Raw genomic sequence first — 24,191 nt, forward strand, 5'->3', positions numbered from 1 at the left:
AAATATAACATAATAGGTTTGGGCTTTTTTTTCCCCCCAGCTATTTTATCATCTTCAAATCAGAGTGCTTTATTCTTTATTCTATTTCCAAGGACCAAAAATCCCTCCTAATTCAATTTCAAAATGAAGATTCTCTGGAACAAAAGCAAAGTCACTTCTAGGCACTCCTAGTTTTGTTTTATGTTTCTCATTATCCACACTGAGATTCCCCTAAATGTGAGTCATTTAAGCAAAGCATTGGGAAACCTCAAGATTCCTTTTTAATTATCTTCGAGTAATCTGAAAATATTTAAGCACATACTGGAGAAAATGCCCTTATTAGCAAGATGTTTTAAAATCACAAAGACCTTGCTAGGAGCGCAAGACAGTCTTTAAAGCATTTATTAACAGCTCAGGTTTGTCCCTTCTAGCTATCTGCTTCCGTCTCACAACATTAAGCAAAATGTAGGTATTGCATTTTTTTAAGTTCTTTTTTAGCATCCACGTTGACCATGGGGATGAAGAGATGATCCTTTTCTTTAAGCAAGAGGGGCAGAAAGAGCTAGGAAGACCCGGGCACTCTTGCTTTCATGCCTGTATGAAGTTGAACAGATTGTATTTCTGATTCAAGAGCCATGCTAGAAAAATGCTGTCTTAGACTCTAGTCGGAGGTTGGCCACAATCTAGCCCTCTGCAGAAGCATCTTCCTTCTCTCCACGGCAGCTGTAATTTTTGCCTCTGATGGGTCTCGGGAAACTGATCACTGAAAAGGAGCACAGCGGGTTCATTAGACATACTTTTGCTGGAAGTAGCAGAACACCTGTCTCCCCGTGGCTGAAACAAATAGGCATTTCTCTTTCTCCTGTAACAGGAGTGCTCTCTAGGGTAGACTTGAGGCCTCAAGGATGTAAGGACTGGATTGCTGCACGGCTGAGCATTTGTGATGGCAAGACAGGTACAACCATCAGGCCTACCATCAGAGCAAGAAAAGGTGGAAGGACCCCTTCTGCCCAGCAGTTTCTGCTTACATCTCATGGCCCGGAGCTTGGCGGCTACAAGAGAGGCTGGGAAGATAAGGGACAGGTTTGTCATGGTTGGCTGAGGGCAGTTGTGAGCCTCAGAAGGGCACCTTGCTGCTTCAAAGAAAATAGAGGATACATTAGCTATGGGGAAGGATACATAGGCCAAGGTCTTGGTACTCATACCAACTTCTGTCTCAGCAAGAATACTCAGAACACCATAGACCCAAGTACAAGGCATCCGATTTTTGCTGGGGCCTTGGTTCAGAATGTGGCATGGAGTGGCGGCGGAGTGGGGGGCTGGGGACTGCACCTGCTAAGAAGATTCTCCTCTTACATTCAGCCACAAAAAGGAACGAGTGCAAACACGTGCTACAGTGTGGATGGACTTTGAAAACACAATGCTAAGTGAGAGAAGCCAGACACGTGTGGTACAATTTCATTCATATGAATTATGCAGAATAGATGAATCTGTAGAGACAGAACCACACATCTGTGGTTACCAGGGACTAGGGGAAATGGGAACTAGAGAGTAGCTGCTTAATGAATTCAGGGTTTCCTTTTGGGGGTGATGAAAATGTTTTGGAACCAGAGAGAGGTGATGGATGCCCAACACTGTGAACATACTGAATGCCCCTGGATTGTTCACTTGAAAATGGTTCATTACAAATAAATAAATAAAGGTTAATTTGGTATTTTGTGCATTTCTCTTGACTTCTGGAAAAAATAAAGACCAACCTTGTGCAAATAATCTTTATACTGGGTTTATTCTTCAGCTCCCACAAGCAGAGTAGTTTCAGTAAGTGCCACTTACTTGCAACAAAGGCAGAGATAATTAGTCAGCCTGCAATATCTCCTTCTATCCTTCTCTTTCTTAGTAACTGAAACCTTGTCAATGTGCCCAGCTTAAAAAAGGAAAGACAAAAACAAACAAACAAACAAACAAACAAAAACCCCTACATTTCCCAGCCTCCCTTGCAGTGAGCTATGGCCATGGGACTAAGGTCTGTTCAGTGAAATGTGAGTGGGAGCATTGGGTGGGTCTTCCAGGTAGGATCCTTAACAATGTATGGCGTTTCATCCTTCCTCTTTTACTTTCTTTCTTCCGGCCTGGAAAACAAACTTGAGGGCTGGAGCACCACCTGTCATCTTGGACCATGAGGTGACCTCGAAGATGGAAGCTATACGCTGAGTACAGTAGGACAAAAAGGGAAGAGACCATGTCCCCAGTGACAGTCCAAAGATCCTATACCATTCATGGACAGCCTACTTTCAGATTTCCTCTACCTGAGAAAAATGGGAGAGAATCTAAGGTAAGAATGGGCCCAATTACAGGGCCATCGCCTGTTCTGTATCAGGTGTTACTGCCAATTACCTGGTCTGTCCAATGGGCACACCAAGTGTACATTTCTATCGACAGACCTCATAGGTCCCTGATTAGGCAACCCGATTCCAAAAGCACGTTTTGTTTTGCCAGCACTTTTATTTTATTATTAATACTGTTGTCACTATTTTTGGCTGTTTACTTGGTATATTTGAATTACGGTGAAGGGGCATGGACTCTCCAGCTCCCCATGATCCACCCGCTCTGTGTTTTCTCAGACTGAGGGCTTCACACAGGTACAGAAGCTACTGGGCTCCTGAAGGCATTAATGAGACAAACCTTTTGAAATGATTCTTTCAACCTGGGACTTTACAAATAATGGAAGTGGAGAGGATTCGTCGAGAATGCTTTAGCATGCATGATGAAATGACTCACTAACAATGAGCAAAATATGAACGTATTGATAACAGACAATGAATAATATACCCAAGGGATCCAATTCTCATTTCTGATTTCTCTCCATTAAGAGAAAGCCTTAGGATGTGATTAAGAAGTGGTTCTCAGTCCTGTTGGACATCAGTTGCAAGTGGGTTAGAGTCAGTGTTTTCCTGTATCTGGACTTCAAGGATTTTCAGTCTGTCTTTATCAACTCTAGACTGTTCACTTATTGGGGTGTCTGGGTGGCTCAGTCGGTTAAGTGTTAGACTATTTTGGCTCAGGTCATGATCTTGGAGGTTGTGAGTTCCATTCCCATTTGGGGCTCCGCACTGAGCATGGAGCCTCCTTGGGATTCTCTCTCTCTCTCCCTCTCTCCCTCTATCTCTGCACCCCCACCCCACTGTTTGCACATGCATTTCCTCTCTCTAAAGATAGATAGACAGGTAGGTAGGTAGATAGATAGATATAGTAGACTGTTCACTTAACAACTCTAAGTCCTGAATTCTAACTATTGTTATATCCAAGTTGCCGCTGATTGTACAACCTATAATAGAAGTTGGTCCCACTTGAACACAGGCTCTTTGAGGCCAAAAATCACATCTGTCTTTCTCACCACCATCTCACCAACACCAAGCACACAAGCCTGGAGCAGAGCATTCTCCCAGGGCCTCAGGCATGCTTGTGTGGTCAAGAGTGCTAGCTCAGGGGAGAGCAGGGTCGCTGGGATGAAACCATGGAACCTCCTGCTCACCAAGAGTATGCCCTAGTGGGGGCTACTTCCATTTGGAAAAGGGGACCTTTTCTAAGTTGTGCAAAGATCTGAGGGTGATGGGGCGCCTGGGTGGCTCACTGGGTTAAAGCCCCTGCTTTCGGCTTGGGTCATGATCCCGGGGTCTTGAGATCGAGCCCCGCATCAGGCTCTCTGCTCAGCAGAGGGTCTGCTTACTCCTCTCTCTCTGCCTGCCTCTCTGCCTACTTGTGATCTCTGTCAAATAAATAAAATCTTAAAAAAAAAAAAAAGATCTGAGGGTGAGCATTTTTGTGTTCACTAGAGAGTGGCAACAGTTCCAAAAGGCTCTCAAAATAGTTGTAAAACACACACACATTCTGTGAGCAATCTGTCATTCAGGCCATAGCCTCAGGCAGCCCCCGGAAAGATGACTGTGTCCCCTGCTTCATTGTGTTTCCACTCATTCCTCTGTGTTCTGCTTAGCCGTGGGGCAATTTTTAGACTACCTCATGTGGATCTGCAGTTGACCCATTTGTGAGATTAAAAAAGAAAACTACCAAAAAATCTATGTCCCCGGGGAACTTTCTGAGGCGATAACAGGGTTCTGTATCTAGAGCACAGTTTGGGATACACAGGTACAAGCATTTTTCAAGACTCAGAGAATGGTCCATTTCAGATTTGTGCATTGTTATATTTTTTGTAAATGTTACCTCAAGGGAACAAATTGAACTGCAAGCTATATTATAGGTAACTTTATGCATACTTAAATATTTAGGAGGAAATGCACCGATGTGCGCGAGCTGCGTTGAAACGCATCAAAAATAAGATTGAGTGATGAAGGGGTGAAGAAATAGATGGCCAATGTCATCCATAAAGTGGCAGTGAACCATTCATTATAGAATCTAGGTGGTGAGTATATGGGTTTTTCCCATAAAATCCCTTCACATTTTCTGTGTTTGAACTTTTTCATAAGAAAATATTGGGGAGAAAAACATAGAGAAGAGTATTGTCCCCACTCTTTACTCCTTCCCTTTATTGAAATTAGATCTTCAGGGTTCCTGTGTGGCTCAGTGGGTTAGGCCTCTGCTTTCAGCTCAGGTCCTGATCTCAGGGGCCTGGGATCAAGGCCCACATAGGGTTCCCTGCTCAGCGGGGAGCCTGCTTCCCCCCCTATCTCTCTGCCTGCCTCCCTGCCTACTTGTGATCTCTGTCTGTCAAATAAATAAATAAAATCTTAAAAAAAAAAGAAATTAGATCTTCATACCCTTTGCTATGTGACTTTGCGGGGACCCCCAGTAAGGGGTGGGGGAGAGTAGATTTCCTTGTGTCACGGGCTTTGGACTTGGTCATGTGACTCACTTCCCTCGATGGACCTGAGCAGAGGTGCCAAAGTGCTCATTCGGCTTAGGGCCTCTTGGGCCTCTGCCATGGCCATGAAAAGAAAACGTGACCCATGTAGCTGCTGTTATCAGAATTAAACAGTGGATCTGCAATTGACCTGCAGCCTAAGGCAGAGCTTCCCAAACCAACCCTGGAGCCCACAAGTGAGAAATAATGACTTGTGTACCACCACTCAGTCTGGGTTTGTTTGTTAAACAGCGTTACCACAGCCGAAACACAATTACCCATCACATTAATTCTGGCATAGAGGCCAAAAATTTTGAATGGAGAAATGGTTTCCTTATCAGAATTCAAGGTCCTAAATTAGTGTCTGAAGGACCTATGGCCTCTGTCCGAGGGACCAGTGGTATCATGGTGAGAGGCTGGGGCATGGAGGGATTAAGGTTGACATGGAAGAGTTCTGGAAAGGACTGAGCCTGGGGCAGGTCCTTCTAACTGAGGCAACAAAGGAGGAGGGCACGCCAGAGTCCCTCAGAAATGCTATACTGTCTCTTTGGTTACATTTTGGGGACAAACATACACTTTCAGTGAAACAAGTGTAACTGCTCTCTGAAACTGTGGGTTGTGGAGGGAGTTTGACCTGAAAGAGACCTTGGGGAAGATTGGCATTTACGTAATTTTCCAGATCTGAAAATTAAGGGCTACAGGTCATTTACCTATGCTTACCCAGGTAATTGGTGGTAAAGCTAGAATTAGAGTCTGGGCCTCACTGTGTGACCCAGTCCCAGGCTGTCCAGGACAAGCTTTTAGTGAAACGACAGAGTGCTTAAGAAAACCATAGGTTCTTTCTAAAAGCTTAATTGTTATTTCTGTGCTCACTTCCTGAGTCTGGTATTTTGATCTTTTTATTGGAAGAGGTGAGTGCTTTCTTTCTAACAACTTTTTTTTGAAAAGATTTTTATTTATTTATTTAAGTGAGTGAGTGAGCGAGCGAGAGAGAGCACAGAGAGAGAGGGAGAAGCACACTTCCCACTGAGCAGAGAGCCTGACGCGAGGCTCAGTCCCAGGACCCTGGGATCATGACTTGAGCCGAAGGTAGACGCTTAACCAACTGAGCCTCCCAGGGGCCCCTCTAATAACTTTTTATTACCTACTACACACACACTCACAAAGGCAGCAAGGACTGGACTCTGAATGACTATACTTGGTTGGGAGCAGTTAAAAGACACAGCTAACAGCCTTGAGATTTGAATCCTCTTACACCCTTGCTACTCGACGTGTTGCCCAAGGAGCAGTAGCATTGGCATTCCCCTGTGGAATATTGGGTTCTATTCCAGATTTGGGGTGTTGTCACTGCTGTTATTTACAGTGTTATATTAGTTTCAGGTGTACAATACAGGGATTCAACAATTCTGTACATCACCCATTGCTCATCACGACAGGTACCCTCCTTAATCCCTATCCCCTGTTTTACCCCTACCCCCACCCCTCCCTTCTGGTAACCATCAGTTTGTTCTCTATAGTCTGTTTCTTGGTTTGTCTCTCTCTCTCTTTTTTCCCCTTCGTTCATTTGTTTTGTTTCTTCAGTTCCACACAGGAGTGAGATCACACAGTACTTGTCTTTCTCTGCCTCATTTTACTTGGAATTATACTCTCTAGCTCCTTCCATGTTGTTGCAAATGGCAGGATTTCATGCTTTTTTATGGATGAATAATATTCCATTCTCTCTATAAACCACCTCTTCTTTATCCATTCCTCAATCAATAGACATTTGGGTTCCTTCCGTATTTTGGCTAATGTAAACAATACTGCTGTAAACATAGAGTTGTATGTATTCCTTTGAATTAGTGTTTTTGTACTTTTTAGGTAAATACCTAGTAGTGTAGTTAATGCATCATAGGGTATTCTATTGGTAAATTTTTGAGGACTCTCCATACTGTTTTGCACAGTAACTGCATCAGTATGCATTCCCACCAACAGTGCACGAGGGTTCTTTTTCTCCACACCTTCACCACCACCTGTTGTTTCTTGTGTTGTTGAATTTAGCCATTCTGACAGGGGTGAGGTGATATCTCATTGAGGTTTTGAAGGTATTTCCCTGATGGGAAGTGACAAACATCTTTTCACGTGTCTGTTGAACCCCTGGATGTTTTCTTTGGAGAAGTGTCCCTTCATGTCTTCTGAACTTTTTTTTTTTTTTGATTATTTGGGTTTGGGCTGTTGAGTTTTATAAGTTATTTATATTTGGAATACTAATGCTTTATTGGGTGTTTCATTTGCAGACCTCTTCTCCCTTTCTGTAGGTGGCCTTTTAGTTTTGTTGATTGTTTCCTTCACTGTGCAGAAGCTTTTTATTTTGATGGAGTCCCAATAGCTTCTTTTTGTTTTGTTTTCCTTGCCTCAGGAAACAGATCTGGAAAGAAGTTGCTACCTGTTACTGCCTGTGTTCCTTTCTAGGATTTTTTGGTTTTGGGTCTCACGTTCAGGTCTTTCATCCACTTTGAATTTATTTTTGTGTATGGTATCAGAAAGTCGTCCATTTTCATTCTTTTGCATGTTGCTTTCCAGTTTTCCAAACAGCGTTTGTTGGAAATAATATTCTTTTCCCATTGGGTAGTATTTTCTGCTTTATCAAAGATTCATTGACCATATAGTTGCTAGTTAATTTCTGGGTTTTCTATTCTGTTCCATTGATCTATGTGGCTATTTTTGTGCCAGCACCATACTGTTTTGTAATAATAACTTGAAGTCCGGCATTGTGATGTCTCCAGCTTTGCTTTTCTTTCTCAAGATTGCTTTGGCTAGTCAGGGTCTTTTGTGGTTCCACACACATTTTAGAATGGTTTGTTATAGCTCTTTGAAAGATGCCATTAGTATTTTGATAGGGATCACATTAAATGTATAGGTTACTTTGATAGTATAGACATTTTAACATTATCTGTTCTTCCAATCCATAAACATGGAATGTCTTTCCATTTGTTTGTTTCATCTTCAATTTCTTTCATCAGTATTTTATAGTTTTCAGAGTACAGGTCTTCCACTTCTTTGATTAGGTTGATTCCTAGGTATCTTATTACTCTTGGTGCAATCATAAATGGGCTTGATTCCTTAATATCCCTTTCTACTGCTTCATTATTGATGTATAGAAACACAACAGACTTCTGTACATTGACTTTGTATCTTATGACTTCACTGAATTTGTGTATCTGTTCTAGCAGTTTTGGGGTGGAGTCTTTTGGGTTTTCTCTATAGAGTATCACGTCATCTGCAAAGGGTGAAAGTTTTACTTCTTCCCTACCACTTTGGATGTCTTTTATTTCTTTTTGCTCTCTGTAGTACTATGTTGAGTAGAAGTGGTGAGAGTGGACATCATTGTCTTGCTCCTGACCTTAGAGGAAAAGCTCTGTTTTTCCCATGAGGATGATATTAGCTATGGGTTTTTTCATAGATGACCTTTATTATGTTGAGGTACATTCCATATGCACTTGAAAAGAATGTGTATTCTGCTGTCTTAGGATGGAATGTTCTGAATGTATCTGTTAAGTCCATCTGCACCCCATGTGTCATTCAAAGCCATTGTTTCTTTGTTGATTTTCTGTCCATTGATGTGATTGAGGTGATAAAGTCCCCTACTATTATTGTATTATTATCAATTAGTTCCTTTATGTTTGTTATTAACTGTTTTATGCATGTGGGTTGCTCCTGTGTGTGGTACATATTTACAGTTGTGATATATTCTTGATGGATTGTCCCCTATATTATTATGTAGTATCCTTCTTTGTCTCTTGTTAGAGTCTTTGTTTTAAAGTCTATCTTATTCTGAAATAAGTATTACTACTCCAGCTTTCTTTTGACATCTATTTGCATGACATATTCCTCCATGCCCTCGCTTCCAATATGCAGGTGTCTTTAGGTGTAAAATGAGCCTTTTATAGGCAGCATATTGACGGGTCTTGGTTTTTTATCCATTCTGTTACCTTGTGTCATTGGATTGGACTCTTCAGTCCATTTACATTCAAAGTAATTATTGAAAGATATGTATTTAGTTCCACTTTATTACTTGTTTTGTGGTTGTTTCTGAAGATTTTCTCTGATCCTTTCTTTTCCTGTCTTGTCTTTCTCTCTTTCACATTTTGCTGATTTTCTTTAGTGATATGGTTGGATTTCTTTCTCTTTACCCTTTGCTTGCCTTTTACTGGTTTTTGATTAGTAGTTATTATTAGGTTTGTACATAACCTCTTTTACTTATAGCAGTCTATATTAAGCTGATGGTTGTTTAAATTTGAACCCATTCTTTTCTCCTCTCCTCCTCCTCTTTAGGCACATGCTATTATATTTTATATGCTTTTTGTGAGTTCCTTGACTGATTGTTTTGCAGATATATTCATTTTTACTGTTTTTGTGTTTCCTATCCTTATATTGCCACTTGCATTCTCTCCTTTCCACTCAAAGAGTCCCCTTCAGTATTTCTTGCAGGGCTGTTTTACTGATCATGAACTTCTTTAGTTTCTGTTTGTCTGGGAAACTCTTTATCTCTCCTCCTAGGATGAATGACAGCCTTACTGGTCACAGTATTCTTTTTCTCCATTAGCGCTTTGAATATGTCAAGTCACTCCTTTCTGGCTTGCCAAGTTTCTGCTGAAAAATCTGCTAGCCTTATGGGTTTTCCCTCATAGTTAATGACTTCTTTTGTCTTGTTGCTTCTATAATTTTTTCTTTATCACTATATTTTGCAAGTTTAATTACAATACATCTTGATGTGAATCTGCTTTTGTTGATTTTGTTGGGGAATCTCTGTGTCTCGTGGATCTGGATATCTGTTTCCTTCCCCAGATTAGGGAAATTTTCAGCTACTATTTCTTCAAATAAAATTTCTGCCCCTCCTTCTTCTGGGACTCCTATAACATGAATGTTATTACATTTGATAGAGTCTTTGAGTTCCCTAAGTCTCTTCTCGTGTTGTGTAATTCTTCTTGGAATATTTTTATTATGCAGCAATAAGCAACCACAATGCAGTTCTCAGCCTTAGCTACACTCCAAACACCTCCCCTTGAGGATGAATTAATTAGTCAGGGGTACAGTCTAGGCATTGGGACTTTTTAAACCTCTCCAGGTAATTGCACTCCTCAACCAAGGTTGAGAATCTCTACTCCTTAGGGTATTATCTGTGTGATCTTAGATTCATAGCTTCTTTCTGTACTTAAGTCTCTCGGATTTCATAAACTGAAAACGGGCACAGTTACTTTTACACCAGAAACACTGGGGTAGTTTCCAGCTATCTGCCTGTCCCCTTGCCAGCCAGCTACCTAATCAGTTCTTTTTATTTAAGTGCATATTTAGTTTCTCTGTAATCCATGGGGGGTCTTATAAATTTTGAAGTTGAGACAGACGTTATAGGTTGGCTGATCCAAACTTGATTTTCTCTTTGCCTACCTCTACTACAGAGGCCATAAAAACTAAGCACTCTATTTCCCACTCTTTGATTTCTAGGTTTTCCTTCTTCCACTTCCTCCTTTTCCTTCCTGGAAAGCAGATCCAATGGCTGAAGGCACAATGGTCCTTTGCAGCCACGAGGCAAGGAGCATAAGAATCAAAGCCTGCATACTAATAATACTGGGACAGAAACATGTGAAGGACTGCATCTCAATAGTATTACCAGAGGGCTTTATGGCTCTTTGGCTTGCTACTAGTTATGTGATGTAGTAGCCACATGTGACTATTTAAATTTTAATTTGAATTAATTAAAATAAATTAAATTAAATTTTCAGCCCCTCCATGCACTTAGCCCAATTTCAAGTCCTCAATAGCTACATGTAGCTAGTGGCTAATGTGTTAAACAGCCAGAGTTTTAGAATAGCTCATCAAGACATCTCTAGTTGACAACACCAGCCTAAATCGTCCCCAACTGATACAGTGTATTTTGAAAGAAGCTAGAAAGAAAAAGGTGGTTTTTAAATCACCTTCCAATGGCCAAATTGTGTGCATTTCCCTTTAAGAGCCATGTTTGTTTCGGACTAAAACTGAAACTACAGGGGTTTATTCTGTTCCTCTTTTCACCAAAAAAAACAAGCCGTGAAGCTAAAGCCATGCTGAATTCTTCCAAACCAATTATGTTCCATGATCTCCCAGAGCCAGAAAAGAAAAATGTCACAGCAATTATTTGAAGCAATAGGCAGGCCTGGAAAAAGAGCCAGGTGCTGCAGAAATACACGTGAAAATCAGAAAATAATGAACCAAAACAGAATAGAGTTGATCTCTCTTCTACTTTCTATTAACCGTCTTTGAATGGCATATAATGGACTTTGGGAGCTACCTGATTTTTGGTATAATCAGGTAACTGGAGGATTTTTATGGCTTAGAGCCCTCAGAGAGGTTTCTGTGTAATAGGCATAGTCTCACAAAATTGACTGCTATAGCTTCACATTTTTGTGGGCATCTGTCATCTGGGTGGTTTTTCTTCCTACAATATTGTAATATAATACTGTAATAATATATTGTAAAAAATAAATAGATAAAACAGGAACAAAACAAGAAAGTTTGTGTCCAACTATTACTTGTTTGAATCTTTACTTCTTTCAGTTTTGTTTGAACTGACCAAGATAAGCTTCCTCTTCTACCATCTGTGCATTAAATTCAATGTATCCAGGGGTGGGATAAAACCATGTTTATAATCAAACACATGCACAGTGGTTTGCATAGGACATCACTCTTTAATATTTCCATGCATCACTCTGTGCTCATCACAATTGCACTCCCTGATCCCCATCACCTACTTAACTATCTGGAATTAAAGTTAAATCTTAAAGTAAAAAAAAAAAAAAAGAAAAGAAAAGAAAAAACGAACATTCTTTTCTTCCTATGTAAACTTCTGCTAGCTTATGCATGGATGAATGTAAGATCAGCCCTGGAAAAAGTGTGTCTTCTGCCCAAGTTTCTTCCTTCTTCATATTCATGAAAGAATATTCTTCACAGATCATGAAAGAATTTTTATCAAAGTATTCCTCTTAACTCTTCATTTCACCAAATACTGAACTATCTGGGGTCAATCATATATACGATTAACTCTAAATGAGAAACATATATATGATAGCATATATATGATAAGCTCTAGTCGATAGTGGCCAGTAAAGTCTAATAGAATCAATTTCAGTAATTAACATATTTTCTCTAAATATGGAGTGTGTTGAAGGTAAGTGTCCATATATCAAGAAGAATCGATATTGAGAGCTGCAAAAAGCTAACACCAATGAGAGCTAAAAATAATTCGTTTCTGTATAGAATCACTGTCTTTCCATTGAATCAGGAAATATTTAATGAATTTATCTTATGTACAAGTTCTTCAATGAAGGTAGTGAATTCAATGAATCAGCACCCTGCCCTCAAAGGCCTTACCATTCTTTCTTTTATTCGTCTTTGTTTTTTTTTTTTTTAGTTTCAAGTTTTTATTTAAGTTCTAGCTAGTTAATAGATATGGTAAAATTGGTTTCATGTGTAGAATTTAATGCTTCATCTCTTACGTGTAATACCCAGTGCTTGTCACAAGTGCCCTCCTTAATGCCCACCCCCATTTAGCTCATACCCTACCCCCTCCCTCCATCAACCCTCAGTTTGTTCAGAGACTCTTACAGTTTGCCTCCTTCTCACTTTCTTCCCCTTTTCCCAAGTTCATCTGTTTTGTTTCTTAAATTCCATATATGAATGAAATCATACAATATTTGTCTTTCTCTGACTTATTTCACTTAGCATAATACAGTCTAGCTCCGTCCACATCATTGCAAATGACAAGTTTTCATTCTTTTTCATGGCTGAGTAATATTCCATTGTGCATGTGCATGTGTGTGTGTGCGCGCGCGCGCATGTGCACGTGTGCGTGTGTGTGCTACTTCTTTATCCATTCATCAGTTGATGGACATTTGGGCTCTTTCCATTATTTGGCTGTTGTTGATAATGCTTCTGTAAACATAGGGGTCCATGTGCCCCTTCAAATGAATACTTTTGTATCCTTTAGGTAAATCCCTAGTCATGCAGTTGCTGGATTATAGTGTAGTTCTATTTTCAACTTTTTGAGGAACCTCCATACTATTTCCCAGAGCGGCTGTACCAGCTTGCATTCCCACCAAGAGTGTAGGAGGGTTCTCCTTTCTCGGCATCCTCGCCAACATCTGTTATTTCCCGAGTTGTTAACTGTAGCCATTCTGACAAGTGGGAGGTAAGAACTTACCATTCTTTATAGGTCAGGACCTTTCCGCTCCAGCCACAAATGCCGGCTTTCCATAGAGCCATTGGCAAGGCTGGAATAGCACACTCAGAAAATGAGTAGAGGCCAAGGGAAGCAAGGCAGTCAGAAAAGGCCAAACTGCATCCCCATAGCATTTAGCAGGAGCACCCCTGGTGCTTCCTGTGACTCCTAGAGGCTGCAGTTGAGACCATGACCATAGGGTCCTGGCATCTCATTGGCATTGCTGCCTTGGAGATGTTGCTGTCACCATCACTACCCACAGACAGGTTCCTCACTGTTGTTAATTCTTTATGTTTTCCATTTTCAGGGTGCCTGGGTGGCTCAGTCAGTTAAGCATCTACCTTCGGCTCAGGTCATGATCTTAGGCTCCTGAGATTGAGTCCTGCATTGGGCTCCCTGCTCAATGGGAAGCTTGATTCTCTCTCTCCCACTGACTCTCCCCTTCTTGTGTTCTGTGTGTGTGTGTGTGTGTGTGTGTGTGTGTGTGTGTCAGAGAAATAAATAAAATCTTGAAAAAAAATTCTTTACCTTTCCAGCTTCCAATACGAAGTACCAGGCAGATGTGCTTTATTGGCTCCAGCCTGGTCACATGCGAGCCCCCTAGCCTCAGGGAAGGCAGGCAAAGCAAGCACCAACTTTTCTGATTTTACAATGGAAAGTGAGCTCTTTCCAAAAATATGGAAGGAGCAACAAAAATAGGGAGTTCAGATATTGGGCAATGTGACAGCCAAGCATCCATTAAGTGAGCTACATATAAAATAAGGGGAATTCAAAGGAAGGCATGATTACTTCTAGCTGATGCAGTGGAGAAATTTTGCTCTGAACGATGATTTTTAAGGTGAGTCTTAGATATGGTTTGGGTTTGGGGAGATGTGCAGAGGAACATTCCAAGTGAGGGGGCAGCATGAACAAACAAATACATAGAGTTGAGAAGATGTGGAGGCAGGAGGAGGAGGATTTTGTTCCAACAAGCATTTATTAAACATACGCTGTGTGCCAGGCACTCGGTTTGGCACTGAGGCTAACATGTGAAGGGCACACTCTGCCCTTAGGTGTTCACAATCTAGAGGGCAGAGACCACATGAAATTATAATGCTTCTGCACAGAAAAGGTAAAAATCGACAGTGAACAAGCAAACTATGGAATGGGAGAAGATATTTTCAAACTATCTGAGAAGAGACTAATATCCAAAATGTACAAAGGGGAGCACCTAGGTGGTTCAGTTGGTTAAGCTATCAACTATTGATTTCAGCTCAGGTCATGATCTCAGTGTCCTAGGATCAAGCCCCCGCCCCATCTGACTATGCATTCAGCAGGGAGTAGGCTTAAGGATTCTTTCTCTCCCTCTCCTTCTGCCCCTCCCCCTGCTTATGTGTGCTCACTTATATGCTCTCTTTCTCTCTCTCAAATCAATCAATAAATATTTTTTTAAAGAAATATACAAAATGCATAAGGAACTCCTTCAACTGAATAGTAAAAAAAATAATAATAATAAAAGAAAGAAAAGAAATAACCAATAGAAAATGGGGCACCTGGGAGGCTTAGGGGATTAGGCCTCTGCCTTTGGCTCAGGTCATGATCTCAGGGTCCTGGGATCGAGCCCTGCATTGGGCTCTCTGCTCGGCAGGAAGCCTGCTTCCCCCTCTCTCTCTGCCTGCCTCTCTGCCTGCCTCTCTGCCTACTTGTGATCTCACTCTCTGTCAAATAAATAAACAAAATCTTTTTTAAAAAAATGAACAAAGGACTTGAATAAGCATTTCTCTAAAAAACACACACAAATGATCAATAGGTATATGAAAAGATGATCAATATCACTCATCATCAAGGAAGTGTAAATCAAAATCACACAGTGAAGGTGGTTATTAAAAACAACAACAACAACAAAAGATAACATGTGTTGACAAGGATGTGGAGAAATTGAAACACTTATACTCTATTGGTGGGAATGTAAAATGGTGAAGCCACTCTAGGAAATAGTAAGAAGGTTCCTCAAAAAATAAAAACTAGAACTACCTTATGATCCAGCCATCCCACTTCTGGGTATAGATCCAAAAGAAATGAAAAGAGGATCTCAAAGAGTATCTGCACTTCTGTGTTCACTGCAGAATTATTTACAGTAGCCAAGGTGTGGAAACAATATTAACTGTCCATCAGTGGATGAATGGATAAAGAATATGTGATATAAACACACAGTGGAATATTACTCGGCCCTAAAAAGGAACTAAACCCTGCCATATGTGACAACATGGATGACCCTGGAGGACATTATGCTAAGTGAAAAAAGCCAGTGACAGAAGGACAATAATACATGACTCCACTTACATGAGGTGTCCAAAATAGTCAAACACATAGAAGCAGAGAGTAGAATGGTGGTTTTGGTGGCTGGGAGGAGGCGGAAATGGGGAATTATTGTTCAATAAGTATAAAGTTTCAGTTATACAATATGATTAAGGTATAGTGATTTGCTGTACAACATGGGGCTTATGGTTAAAATCACTGTATTGTACACTTATACTTTTGTTAAGAGGGTAAATCTCATGTTAAGTATTCTTACCACAAAAATTTTTTAAGGTTTATTTATTTATTTCTAGAGAGAGTGAAAGAGAGAGCACTGCTGGAGGGAAGGAGAGTGGGAGAGAATCTCAAGCAAACTCCCTCCTGAGTGTGGAGTCCAAGGCAGGGCTCGAGCTCACAACCTGAGATCATGATCATGACCTGAGCCAAAACCAACAGTCAGACACTCAAGAAGCTGGGCCACCCAGGCGCTACTGCCACACACAAAAAATTCAATATGCTTGGTTAAATGTACTATACAGGGGAGGAATCACAGACCAGAGCCACTGAACCAGCTTGAAGGGGATTATGGAAGGCTTCCCCCCAAACAGTATGTTCAGTGTGAAGTCAGAATTAGCCAGCTGAAGAAGCAGAAGGTGCGGGCACCCTGAAGTTTGGAAGACCTTCCTGGGAGAAGGAATGGCATTGTATTAGTTTGTTAAGGTGGCCATAACACAATACCACAGACTTGGGGGCTTAAACAATAGACATTTATTATCCCACAGTTCCAGAGCCTTGAAGTCCAAGATCAAGGTGTCAGCAGTGGAGTTTCTCCTGAGACCTCTTTCCTTAGCTTGCAGTTGGCTTCCTTCTTGCTGTGTCCTCACGTGGTCATCCCTCTGTAACTATCTGGATCCTAACATCCTCTTCTTAAAGGACGATAGTCATATTGGACTAGGACCCACCCATATGACTTCATTTTACCTTACTTACCTCTTCAAAGTCCCTATCTCCAAATACAGTCACATTCTGGGGTACTGGGAGTTGGACTTCAGTGTGTGAATTTAGTGCAGCCCCAAACAAGCATTCCCAGAGGCACGGAGGTGGAAAATAAATTTATCCTCGGGCAACTGCAGGAAATTATAGTGAAAGATAAAACATGACCTACAAGTGTGGGGTTTGCACAAAAGCAATAGGAGAATGTTGGGGAGCATCATAATTGGGTCATGTTTTAGAAAGACCACTCGTTGTGGTAGAGCCCAAACTGGAAGCCAGGGAGTCAGTTTTATCAATTAGCTTCTTTCTATGGAAAGAATTACCCCAACACTTAATGGCTTAATGAAACATATTTATTGGGGCGCCTGGGTGGCTCAGTGGGTTAAGCCGCTGCCTTCGGCTCAGGTCATGATCTCGGGGTCCTGGGATCGAGTCCCGCATCGGGCTCTCTGCTCAGCAGGGAGCCTGCTTCCTCCTCTCTCTCTCTGCCTGCCTCTCTGCCTACTTGTGATCTCTCTCTGTCAAATAAATAAATAAAAATCTTAAAAAAAAAAAAAAGAAACATATTTATTTATCTCACAACTCTGTGGTTTAACGATGTAGACTGGGCTCAGATGGGCAAGTCTGCTGATCTAAGCCAACCTTGTGGGAACATGACAGGGCTCATGTATTTACTATCAGTGGGTGGGTTGGCTGGGGGCTGGCTGGTCTAGGATAGCTCAGATGAGATGGTTCATCTCTGTTCCACATGGGTTCTCCTCCTCTAGCAGGCTAGCCTGGCTTTATCCACATGGCAGTGGTAGTAAGTGGTCCTAGAGCAAGTTCCCTGAGCCTCACTCTTGAAACTCACACAATGTTGTATCAACTGCACATCGAGTCTCAAGGCCAGCTCAGGGTCAAGGACTGGAGAACAAGAGTCCTTCTCATGATGGAATGAGCAGAAATTATTTGTGGCCACTCCCGCAATGCACCACACCAGCCAGGAGAGAACATTTTGTAATTCCAAAAGAAATAAGTGATAAGAACTGAACCAAATTAATGACAATGAGGATGCATGAAAGACTGACTTGGGAGAAGTGACCAGACTTGGTGATTGTGTGGGTCCTCTGGCTCCGGCTTCAACAATGAAGTGACTGGTGACATCATTTGGAAGATGAGTGGGAGGAGCAGCACTGATGGTTAAGTTGACCACATCGTGTCATCAAATGTGTTCAGAACAGCCTCAGCTGCGAGTCTAAATTCTTGCTCTTGTACACACAGTCCTTACAATTTGCTGTAATCATGAAACACTGTTATCAGCTCATGAATGAAATAAAATGACAGAAATAATGGAAAGTAGACGTCTGGGTAGCAGTTTTCTGTTTCACCAGCTAACAATGACTTTCACGGTGTTTTTAAGTAGTGGAGAAATAGAGAAGAGGCATGTTGGCATGTTTTCCTTGTTTCAGGGCTTGCTTCTAGGTGTTCTCTTTCCTAAAAATGCCTACCACCTGTTCCTTTGCCCACACCTTGTGTCTGTCTACTTATCCTCCCAGTTTCCACTGACGTGTCATTCTCAGGAACAACTTCCCCGATGATGACCCTATATCTAGGTACTACTCCTGCCCTACACCGGCTAGGTATTTTCTATTACAGTGCCTTGTTTCTTTCTGTCTTAGCAAATTTACAATCTATGGCTATCTTGGTTTGGCTTATTTATGTGTTTTATTTCTTCCATTATGATAAAAAGATGCAAGATTTAAGATCAGGAATGTTGTCTCTTATTCCTTTCACACAGAGCCTAACACATTCTAGGTGCTCAGTCTATATTTATTAAATGAAAACACACTATTATCTTCATGGCTGGAGGTAAAATTCAAATGAGACTCTCCCTTAGGGGTTCTTCTTTTTTTAAGTTCTGTAATATGCGTTTAGAAACACATATTGAAAAGCTAAGGGAGACGCCTGGGTGACTCAGGCAGTTAAGCATCTGCCTTTGGCTCAGATCATGATCCTGGGGTCCTGGGATCAAGTCCTACACAGGCTCCTTGCTCAGCAGGGAGCCTGCTTCTCCCTCTGCCCACTACTCTCCCTGCTTGTGCTGTGTGTGTCTGTGTCTGACAAATAAATAAATAAAATCTTAAAAAAGAGGAAAGCTTAGGAAAGTTTTATATATTGAAGGTGTGATTAAACACTGGAGTGATTTACTAATAAGGTAAATATTTACTGAGTGCTTACTATGACTTTGTGTGTGTTTACTCCTCTAGGGGACAGTGAGGTAGGTGTTATCACTATCCTCATTTCACAGATGAGGCCAGTGAAGCACAAAGAAAGCAAATAATTTGTCTAGGGTCACACAGATAGTTCATAGTATAAACCAGACTTAAAGTCAGGTGGTTTAACTTTAAAGACCAGTTGCTCTTAACCACTATAACATAGCTTCTGTAAGAAAAATCTGCTAGTCTCTTTAAAAGGCCTGCTGTCTATTTGTCAAGTACAAGTCTGCTTGAAGACGGGAACTAAATAAAAATTCTATGAAGTTCCCTCCCAACCCTATGAATTAGTAAGTGCACTGCCATATGAAATGAATTTTAAACATCAGTTCCTGTTTCTTTATATGGAGAGCCAATTTGAACCAAGCAGTGAAAATTAAAGCTCCAAAAATTTGGCTACACTATCCAACCGCATGTTTGATCCAGTCCAAGCAGTGTTCTTGAAATATGTTACATTGGATATGACACCAAAGGCACAAGTAACAAGAGCAAAAATAAATAAGTGAGACTGCCTCAAATGGAAAAGTTTCTGCACAGCATAAGAAACAATCAACAAAATGAAAAGACAACCTGCAGAGTGGAAGAAAATATTTGTAAACCATTGATCTGATAAGGGATTCATATCCAAAGTGCCTGAGGAACTCCTACAACTGAATAGCAAAAAAAAAAAAAAAAAAAAAAAAAAAAAAAAAAAAAAAGAGAGAGAGAGAGAGAATCTGATTTTAAAATGGGCAGAGGAGGGCGCCTGGGTGGCTCAGTGGGTTAAGCCGCTGCCTTCGGCTCAGGTCATGATCTCAGAGTCCTGGGATCGAGTCCCGCATCGGGCTCTCTGCTCAGCGGAGAGCCTGCTTCCCTCTCTCTCTCTCTCTGCCTGCCTCTCCATCTACTTGTGATTTCTCTCTGTCAAATAAATAAATAAAATCTTTAAAAAAAAAAATAAATAAAATAAAATAAAATAAAATGGGCAGAGGACATGAACAGACAGTTTTCAAAGAAGACACACACACGGCCAGGAGGTACATGAAAAGATGCTCTACATTACTAATCAGGGAATGCAAATCAAAACCACAATGACATATCACCTGACACCCACTTAAATGGCTGTAATCAAAAAGACAAGAGACACCAAGCGTTGGCAAGAATGTGGAACACTGGAGTGCCTGGGTGACTCAGTTGGTTAAGCGTCTGCCTTCAGCTCAGGTCATCAACCCAGGATCCTGGGATCAAGTCCCATATCGAGCTCCCTACTTGGTGGAAAGCCTGTTTCTCCCTCTCCATCTGCTACTCCCCACCACTTGTGCTCTCTCTCTCTCTCAAATAAATAAATAAAATCTTTGTTAAAAATCAGTATATGAATATGGAGCACTGTTGGGGGGAATATAAGTTAGTGCAGCTGCTGTGGAAAACAGTGTGGAGGCTCCTCAAAAAATTAGAAGACGGAACTACCATATGATCCAATAATCCCACTTCTAGGTATGTATTCAAAGGAAATGAAGTCAGAATCTTAGCGATATCTACACTTTCACATTCACTGCAATTTTATTCACAGTAGCCAGAATATAGAAACAACCTAAGTATTTGTCAATGGATGAATGTGTTTATTTCAGCCATGAAAAAGAAGGAAATCCTTCCATTTGCAACAACATGGATGGATTTTTGAGGGCATTATGCTAACTGAAATAAGTCAGACAAAATATTGTATGATCTCATTTATATGTGGAATCTAAAAAAGTCCTCAGAAACAGAGTTGAATGGTAATTGCCAAGAACTAGAGGGTAGGGTAAGATATTGGTCAAAAGGTACAAACTTACAGTTACAAGATTAAAAATTCTGGGGCTCTAATGTACAGCATGGTGGATATAGTTAATACTCTATTATATGTTGAGAGTTGCTAGTATGAAGGCTCCTCGAGATGTTAAAAAGAGAGGTATCTTACAACCCAGCAGTTGCACTGAGGGTATTTACCCCGAAGATACAGATGTAGAGGAAAGAAGGGGCACCTACACCCCAATGTTCATAGCAACCATGTCCACAAGAGCCAAACTGTGGAAGGAGCCAAAATGTCCTTCAGCAGACAAATGGATAAAGAAGGTGTGGTCCATATATACAACGGAATATTACTCAGCCATCAGAAAGGAGAAACACCTACGGTTTGCATCGACATGGCTGGAACTGGAGGGGATTATGCTAGTGAAATAAGTCAAGCAGGGACAGATAATTATCATGTGGTTTCACTCATATGTGGAACATAAGGAATAGCATGGAGGACCACAGGGGAAGGGAGGGAGCACTGAATGGGAAAATGTCATGAGAGACTCTGGACTCCAGGAAACCAACTGAGGGTTACAGGAGGGAGGAGGTGAGGGGGAGGGGGTAACAGGAGGAGGGGTATTTAAGGAGGGCGCGTGTGGTGAGGAACACTGGGTGTTATAAGCAACTGATGAATCAATCATTGAACCCTACATCAAAAACTAATGATATACTTTATGTTGGCTAACTGAACATAATAACAATAAAAAACAAATGTGTTATAAACTATCAGCAAAATAAGCTGATTTTCTTAATTCTTTTATAGGTACAATACCTTCAATGGATAAATAAAAATGTTTTTTCCTTTCAGGAAACAAACTTTATCAGATGGACCCTTATCAGCCATCTATTATTGCATAACAAATCACCCAAAACTTGGTGGCTTAAAATAATCATTTATTCAGGGGCGTCTTGGGGGGCTCAATTAGTTAAATGTCTGCCTTCAGCTCAGGTCATGATCCCAGGATCCTGGGATCAAGCCCTGAGTCAGGCTCCCTGCTCAGCAGTGAGTCTGTTTCTCCCTCTTCGTCTGCCTCTCTGCCTCCTTGTGCTCTCTCCCTCTGTCAAACAAATAAGTGAAATCCTTTTAAAAATAATTTATTTAGTATAAATAAAGCTGGTAGAGATTGTGTGACATGAAATAAGCCAGTCACAAAAAGACAAATACTGGATGAATCCACTTACATGACAAATACCGGATAATTTCACTTACATGACTACATGACAAGTAGTCAAATTCATAGAAACGGGAAATAGAAGGGTGGTTTGTCAGGGGTGGGAGGAGGGGGAAACGGGGAGTTGTCTAATGGGTAGAGTTTCAGTTCTGCAAAGTGAAAAAGTTTTGGAGAACTATTGTACAATAATATTTAACACTCCTGAACTGTATACTTTAAGATGGCAAATTACACATTTTTGTGCAGTTTTTTAAAAAAAGATCTTGTTTATTTATTTGCCAGAGAGGACACCTACCCACGCAAGGGAAAGCAGTAGGCAGAGGGAAAAGCAGACTCCCAGTTGAGAAGAGAGCCTGATGCAGGGCTCGATCCCAGGACCCTGGGACCATGACCTGAGCGGAAGGCAGATGCTTAACCCACTGAGCCACCCAGGCGCCCCCCTGTCCTCAATGCAGCCCAAAACCCATAAGGGAGCTTTAACACTGACAAAAAAAGTTCCGAAAGAAGTGCTCTAGTTCAGGCTTGAGGGGTGGGAAAGCTCTGAAATGCAAAGCACGGAAATCTTCAGTTATGTTTTTCTTTATCTTCTCTCAGGTCTTTTGCACCTAGCCTGAAAGCAATGCTGCAGTGCCAGTTATAAAGTTGCTACATTTCACTTGAAAGAAAACAATATATTGATTCCAAGTAGTGTGGTGAAAGTAGGCGTTCTTATCTTGTTTCTGATCTTAGGGGAAAGCCATAGACTTTCACCATGAGGCGTGATGTTAGCTATACAATTTCCTGTGTGTGTGTGTGTGTGTGTGTGTGTGTGTGTGTGTGTGTGTGTACCCTTTACCAGATTGTGGAAGCTTCTTGTATTCCTGATTTGCTGAGAGGTTTTTGTTGTTGGATTTTGTTTTTGTTTTTGAGGAACTGATGTTGGATTTTGTCAAATGCCTTTCTGCATAAATTGATATAATCATGTGGGTTTTTTTCTTCTTGTAATATGATGAAATTTGCTGATTGATTTTGAATACTGAATCAGCTTTGCATTCCCAGGATAAATCCCATGTGCTCCTGGTGTGTAATTCATCATGTTATCTACAAATAGGGTCGGTACTGGAAGTCCTGCCAAAGCAATAGGCAAGATAAATATTTAAAAGGATACAGATTTCAAAGAAAGAAATGAAGCAGTTTCTATTTATAGACAACATGATATCTATCTGCATAGAAAATCCCGGAGAATCCATAAAGTGATTTATAACTAATCAGTGAGTTTAGCAAAGTGATTCAATACAAGGACAACACACAACAATTTTTAAAAAATCAATGCTGTATTTATATACTAGTAATAAACAATTGCAAATAAAAGTTTAAAAAGCAGTACCATTCATTCATCATTCACCATGATCAAGTGGGATTTACCCCTGGATGCAAAGATGGTTCAACATACACATGTGAATAGTTGCGATATACCACATTAATAGAATGAAAAATAAAAAGCTGATGATCATTTCAATAGACGCAGTAAAGCATTTGACAAAATATGACATCCTTTCACGTTAAAAATTTTCAACAAACTGGATATAGAATGAACATATGTCAACACAATAAAGCCCATGTATGACAATCTCACAGCCAATATCAAACTCAATGATGAATGTATGAAAGCTTTTCCTCTAAGATCAGAAACAAAACAAGGGTGCTCACTCTCACCACTCCTATTCAGCATAGTACTGGAAGTCCTAGCTAGAGCAATCAGACAAGAAAAGCAAATAAAAGTATCCATGAGAGACTCGTGACTCTGGGAAACAAACTGAGGGTTGGTGGAGGGAAGGTGGGGGGCGGGGAGGATGGGTAACTGGGTGATGGGCATTAAGGAGGTCACGTGATGTGATGGGTACTGGGTGTTATATGCAACTGATGAATCACCGAACACTACACCAAAAACATGATGTACTATATGTTGGCTAATTGAATTTAAATAAAACAAAGACATTTTCTATTTTAAATATAAGTATCCAAATTGATAAAGAAGTAAAATTGTCTTCCTTTGCAGATGATATGATCTCATATGCAGAAAATCCTAAAGACTCCACCAGAAACCTGCTAGAACTAATGAACAAATTCAATCGAGTTGCAGGATACAAAATCGACATGCAGAAAACTGTTGCATTTCTATATTCTAACAAAGAAACACATGAAAAAGAATTATGGAAAATAATCGTATTCTTAAGAGCATCAAAAACAATAATGTACTTAAGAATAAACCTCATCAAGGAGGGTGCTTAGGCGGCTCAGTCCATTAAGCAACTGCCTTGGGCTCAGGTCATGATCCTGAAGTGCCAGGATCGAGGCCCAAATCCGGCTCCCTGCTCAGCGGGGAGTCTGTGTCTCCTTTTGACCTCTCCCCTCTGTTGCTTTCTCTCTCTCTCTCTCTCAAATAAATAAAATGAAATAAAACAAAATCTTAAATCTAATCTAGGAGTTGAAAGATCTGTACACTGAGAACTATAATAATTTTTTTTAACACCTGAGCAACAAACAAGTTTATTTGATCACTTTTTTTGAGTTGTTTTTCTTCATGTGTGTGTTCATTTATAAATATTTGCTGATCATCCACCATGTGCCAGGCA

The 24,191-nt window shown here is 40.7% G+C and overlaps 1 long non-coding RNA gene across 1 annotated transcript; it reads left to right on the forward strand.

The window, feature by feature from the left end:
* Positions 1 to 2,112: 2,112 nt before the first annotated feature.
* On the forward strand, positions 2,113 to 11,753 carry LOC116582426. Its single transcript, XR_004282427.1, has 3 exons — positions 2,113 to 2,311; positions 4,266 to 4,399; positions 10,322 to 11,753. It is a non-coding gene; the product is annotated as an uncharacterized LOC116582426 (long non-coding RNA).
* Positions 11,754 to 24,191: the final 12,438 nt, after the last annotated feature.

The sequence above is a fragment of the Mustela erminea genome, chromosome X, assembly GCF_009829155.1.
Source record: "Mustela erminea isolate mMusErm1 chromosome X, mMusErm1.Pri, whole genome shotgun sequence".
NCBI lineage: Eukaryota > Metazoa > Chordata > Mammalia > Carnivora > Mustelidae > Mustela > Mustela erminea.